This window comes from Triturus cristatus, chromosome 1_1 (assembly GCF_964204655.1).
Source record: "Triturus cristatus chromosome 1_1, aTriCri1.1, whole genome shotgun sequence".
In the NCBI taxonomy this organism is placed as follows: domain Eukaryota; kingdom Metazoa; phylum Chordata; class Amphibia; order Caudata; family Salamandridae; genus Triturus; species Triturus cristatus.
The window spans coordinates 127,648,086-127,654,016 of NC_140579.1; the positions used below are offsets into that span (position 1 = coordinate 127,648,086).

Genomic DNA, 5,931 nt, shown 5'->3' on the forward strand with positions numbered 1-5,931 from the left:
TGCCAAGCGTTGCTGGTATTACGTTCCAAAAAGCAAAATGTTCTTTGATTTAAGGACCCAGGTGCACGGTGGTACTCTTACTTGTTTGCAACGTAGTTTGCGCTAGCTTGTGCTTATGCTGATTATGTAAGAGTTTACTTTACAGAACTGAAGTTAGGTAATGCGATTTGCTAGAGAGACTCTAGTCCTTCCATTGTCCTACTGTGAAATAGTGGTGGATGGATATTGGATACAAGGTTTAGTTTGTTAGTAGTAGTTACTAATTGTTTTATGCGGTCTGCGTGACGCATCCTCTGTCACTGAGTGCTGCTTACCCCAGTCCTCCGTCGAACCTTTTGTACTTTGTTTAGTGAGTGGTAGGCTTAGCATGGTCAGTCAGTAGCAGAACTAGATCAGCATTATGCAACCAACCCACAATTTGTTGTATGTATGCACTAATGTATGCAACTATGCATGTGTCCTCCATCTCATCATCTATGCATTTGATGGCTGAAAAAAATTGAAGTGCAGACTTAGTGAACAATTGGCCCGTCTGGAATAGGTGGTGTAGGTCAGGTGGTACTTACTAGGCTTTGTTAGTATTTGGAATCAGAATGATCAAGGAACACTGGAGTGTTCATAAATAAGTAGACGATCCGTAAATGCACTAGGAAGCAGCCAGTAGTCGATCCATCTGATTAGATAGGTCAATTTTATTGCACTTGTTGTTTCCTAAAATGTTCTTTGACTTATTGTTTTTCCAAATGATTTATTATTTTTCTCACAGCACTCCTTAATGTTGGTCTCTTTCTTTATTATATTTTACATGATCATCAGCACCACCCAGGGGCAAGAAGACGGGGTCGGAGTCGGCGGGGGAACCCCAGGACCTCTCCTCTACTGAGGCTCCTGCAGCTGGCCCCAGTAAGTCCTCCATTGGTTAGATTGACATTTATATTTCCCTAAATGTTATGTTACTGCATCTTTTTTTTCCCAAACTCTAAATTATGGTTCCACTTTCTGAATCTCTTTTTTACAAAAGCTTACTTCTTTGACCTTGACTATCTGTTTACTAATTCTGTTTATCCCTGCCTCGAAGTTGCTTCTAACTCCCTCTGCTATGACTCTCTGTGCTACTAATACTACTACTACTATTACTATTATTACTCTGTGTGTAGCGAAGCTTGCACAGTTGCCCACTCTTTAATAGAAGGTTTTCTTTGCAACAATAAAACTCTGATTGACCAATAGCTCTAGCCACTGGGTCCTGTCCTTTGGGTTGTCCTCTTCAAGTCTTCTCAATGTTGAGGCTTTGACAATTACCACAAACAAAATGCCCAACCAGATATTTGACTAGTATTTTTGATCGGATAGTACATGATACTACTATTGTCTAGGATTCTGCAGAGCCACATACAGAACTATGCACAACAAAATAGGATGGTGCTGATGGGAGGTTGGATCTTACTGATCACACCTCAGTCCGAAGAACCCAGGATCCCCTAACAGACTAGCTATAGTGTCTCACATTAGGGTCCCACTCCCGACCCCCCCACGAAGACGATACACAATGTTGATGATGACGGAGACAGAGACAATCCAGAACATAATAACAAACACCATTTTGCTCACACACTTGTGTAAGTCCACTCCACCACACCAAATACAACAGAGTCTATGTGTAAGTTCAAAAGGTTTATTTGAAACAAGTATCAAACTCTGTACATCGTTAATATGAAATTTAATTTACGACAGCCATAGTCAATAAGCCAGCAAAAAGCCTAACATTAAAACAGTAAACATTTACAAGTGCATGATTGACAACAAGAACAAGAGCCAAGATCTTTATAATTCTGGAAGATCCCTCACCGTAGAACGTAGAAATACTGGTTACATCATCTTGCATCCACTATGCTCTGTAAATCTCTGGTTTGTAGAAGGGAATCTTCCGCCTATGATATATGAGAAAAACGCTGCGAGTTAGCCGTTAGATAGTATACTGGTGAATGATGCTAGCATTTTGCAGTCATGCCAAAAAGTGTAACATGTATGTGTGATGGCTAAGCAATATAAACTAAACAAAGTCAATATGTTGTTTTTTTTTCGACCTCTTCACTTGTACGCAACAGTCAAGCGGCCTTAAAGGCATCTACTGCACATGCCAATACGCTGGCAGGTATAATATGCACCAAAAGAGTAGTAGTCGACATGATGAATCTAAAAGGGTTACTCATGGCTCAGGCTAACTTTCAAAAGAGTAGAGTAGGACTAGATGACCCTAGGAAGTGGAACCATATCCTACTAGTGTCTGTCTACTGACTGTACTTACTGTCTAGTGCTGATGTATGTTGCATCGCATTAACTTTTTGTTCAATGTTCCAAGTGAACACTTAAAATAGGGGGAGGTTTACAGGCATCTAAAAAAAATTTGATGCTTTTTTCTAGGCACACTACCATCCACCAGTGCCGTCGGGGCCAGCGATGCGGCCATTCCGGAGGGGGCAGGCGAACTGGCGGCACCTGCAGGAGACACAGGGCCCAGGGGGGATCCAGCAGCAGTGGCCGGCGGCGGTAAGTTATATTCATTACTTCTTGACATTACAGCTAGATGGAACTGTGTTCACTATTTCACTGTACTGTGCGACATTATACAACGGTTGAAGAAGACACCCTTTACGTAGCATTACCAGCGTGAGTAGAGTAACCAATGGCCTCTTCTATTTGACTCCAAAATCAGCTGTGAATGTTTTATGGAGAAGACAAACTCAGATCAGATGACCTTCATGGATGTGTTGAACATAGAGGGAAAGCACTAAGGGTGGAAGGACGGGCGAGATAAACAATATGACTGACCGGCAGAGAAGGATATGTTGTTGGAAGCATGTATAGGAGTCTGATAGTAATAAGATCAGATGCATGGGTTGTTGAAGGATGGGTGGAAAGTGAAAGAATGCCTGCCTGGGTGGGCGACACAGTATGGGTGGATAGTACTAGATAGCAAGAATCAGCGGTGTTTTTGGTTCAAACTCAAAGCCAAGGCAAGGAAGGAAGGAGCAGAAGCATGGGTGTTTGTTGGTGAAACCAACTAAGGTTTGTTAAGAGATATATACAAAAGGATAGACGTTTACTTTAATGGATGTATGCCTGGATGTACTATCACCAAGAGACAGTATAGGTGGAAAGTGTCACTGGAGATTCTTACTTTGAAGAAAATGTAACAGAAACTGCGCGACAGTAGCAAAGCCTAGAGGAATCAAGGTAGTATTATGAGCATACAGTACACTTGCAGTAGTTTGCAAGCACGTCATATATTATCAAGCGGAAACCCCTTCCTCCCACTCTGGGGACCACTCCCTACCTATTATTATTAATGTATTTTCGATTGGGGCAGCCAGCCTGCAAAGGGTGGCCTATCTGTTGTTTAATGTTTATGTATATTGGTTACACAAGCAATGAAAGCAAAGTACCCTCTGCAGTAGCGGTTGGTGGTGGGATTGTTGGCGGGCGGCGACATGGGGAGGGGACGGGTGGGTGGCACTGGCGAGTAAACTGTGTATTACTGTTACGGCCAAATACAGGTAATCAACATAAAAATAAATAAAACTATTTTCAAGGTGCGCACTGCACCGCCGAATGCGATGCAGTGTGTGCTACTGTGTGCAGCAATGGTTTTTTTTTAATGTATTCTTTAATTACCTGTGAATGTCCTTAATCCATCGTTTACTATCCCCACCCTGCACCTTCCCACGTCACCGACCGGCAGCACTCCCACCACCGACCGCTACCGACCTGATGTCGTATATCGTATTAGCACTAGCAGCATCTATAATATGAATATAAGCAATGATCGTTGGATCCGATAAATAAATAATCAGCCTTTTTGTAGTACCCATGGCAGGGTGTAAGTGAAATTGTGCATGCCATTTGCCCTCATGTAACAGAGTATGACCAGTGCCAACGGCCGTAAGGCGTCAGACAAAAAGATGAGCTTCCCCACCTGCAGACAGTAGTAGTAAATAAAAGTAACGTGAGTCTGCATCATCATGTGGCTCATATCTGTTTCTCTTGGGTGCAAGCTTAGCTGATGGACCTGGCATGCCGCCTACAACAAGGTTATGTAATTGGGCTAAACTACAGATAAGAACAGCACGACTGGTGTACCGCAGTACATACATAGTACGATTATATTTATAAATAATGTCTGAAACGGTCACAAATGTTAGAGTCCAAGGAAGTAGGATTAGAGATACTTACCCCAGCACCAAATCCCAAATGTTATGAACTGTGCTTGCTAGTGATACTGTGACACTATGTGTTGAATGATTTTAGTGTTCCTGTTTTGCTAAGAGTATTGGCTCCAACATGTTCTTTTTCTTTTTTGATATAGATGATACTCCTTCCAATAAACCATCAAGGAAGGAGTTGGCCGCTAGGGCCCGGCGCCGGAAACTGGAGGCCATCTGCGAGCATTATCACCGGCTGGTGGCTCAGGAGGAGGAGGAGGAGGAGGCGGCTGAAGCTGCAGCCTCCTCCAATGCCCCGGGCCCCAGTCAGGCCCGGCCTCCACTTTCACGGCGCCGTGGTCCGGCATTCGCCCGCCGCCGCGCCTCGATTTCCAGCACTGCTGCCCCCCACCCTGGAAGCAACTTTAGGGCATTTCGCCGCCAGCTGCTCCGCCGGATGGCCCGCTGGGAGGAGAACATGGAGGAGCGGGTCAAGATCCTGGTGGACAAACACCTTAAGGCCCGCCGACAATAGAGGACCTCGTCGTTTGCCCCTTTTTTAATTCCTTTTGTTGGTGGGTGGGTTTGTGGGCGTTGGGGATTTCAACGGACATTGGGACTTTGGACTTTCGTTTCGTTGGGGTTAGGGAGGGGGGTGGGTTAGGTCAGAGCGGGATAGTTTATTTTTGTTAGGGGATATTAAAAATATACTTACTATTTATTTATATGATGTTAATGTTTTTTGTGGTGGGTTACAGTTTTCCGAATTCAATGTAAGTTACATGGTTGTTTACTTTGTTTCCGTGCTGCTGCATGCCCACAGCCAGTGTTTGATTTAAAAGATCTGCCGATTTTGTAACACACAAACCGATAGATGCAGTACCCCTCACTGAGTTATTTTTAATTGTCATAGTACTGTCAGTCTCTCCTCCTAGTCCATACCTCCCACCAAACTTATCTTACCTGTGATTGATGATGAAGTTCGGCACACTGATGGCTGCATGGTTGGTTTCCCAAATTGACGGAGTAGATGCCATTATAGTGGTGGTAGTAGTAGACACTGGCAATAGCGTTTGAAAAAAGAAAGAGAAAGTCACTTGACTGAGACTCAGGGAGGAGGAGTGGAACAGAACACAAAGTAAACTACAGCATGGGTGGTCAAGCAGAAGAAGATCCTTGCCCTGCCTTAGTTGAAATTCAATTAGTGTTGCTTTCACCACATCTGCCCCAGCAAGCGTGTGATCAATTGGTGTACATAGTCATCACATCACACCTCAATATAAATCACACAGCCCGGGGGAAGAGGGTTAGGGATTGATGATTGGATGGGAAGTGGGGTTTTGGGAAAGGTTTGAGAAAGAAAAACAGACAATATGCATGGACACAACAAAAGTAAAACACAATCTTGTAAGACGACCATGATCCATTATCAAAGAAATCAAAGTATGAAGTGAGAGAAAGCAAATGCATGCATGCTGAGGAGGATAACTTGATGGTTAATGAGATAATGAGTTGTACTATAACTACTATGACCCAATGAGACAGTACAGTCAGGGACGAAATTGAAATTTGCCTTGCCTGTCTGACGCCCTCAGAGCTCAGACCGAACCCAATTACATGCTCTACCGGGCTTACTTTCATTTTTCAAGCTAGCTAAGGAAACTAAAAAAAAGTTGGATCAATTAACAAACAAACCACAACACACAGTCGTAATGATTAAAGAGAAAAA

At 43.5% G+C, this 5,931-nt stretch overlaps 1 long non-coding RNA gene across 1 annotated transcript; it reads left to right on the forward strand.

Annotated features, from left to right (window-relative positions):
* The first annotated feature begins 816 nt into the window (after positions 1-816).
* Positions 817-4,680, forward strand: LOC146869767 (uncharacterized). Its single transcript, XR_014981499.1, has 3 exons — positions 817-903; positions 2,425-2,550; positions 4,367-4,680. It is a non-coding gene; the product is annotated as an uncharacterized LOC146869767 (long non-coding RNA).
* The last annotated feature ends 1,251 nt before the right edge of the window (positions 4,681-5,931 follow it).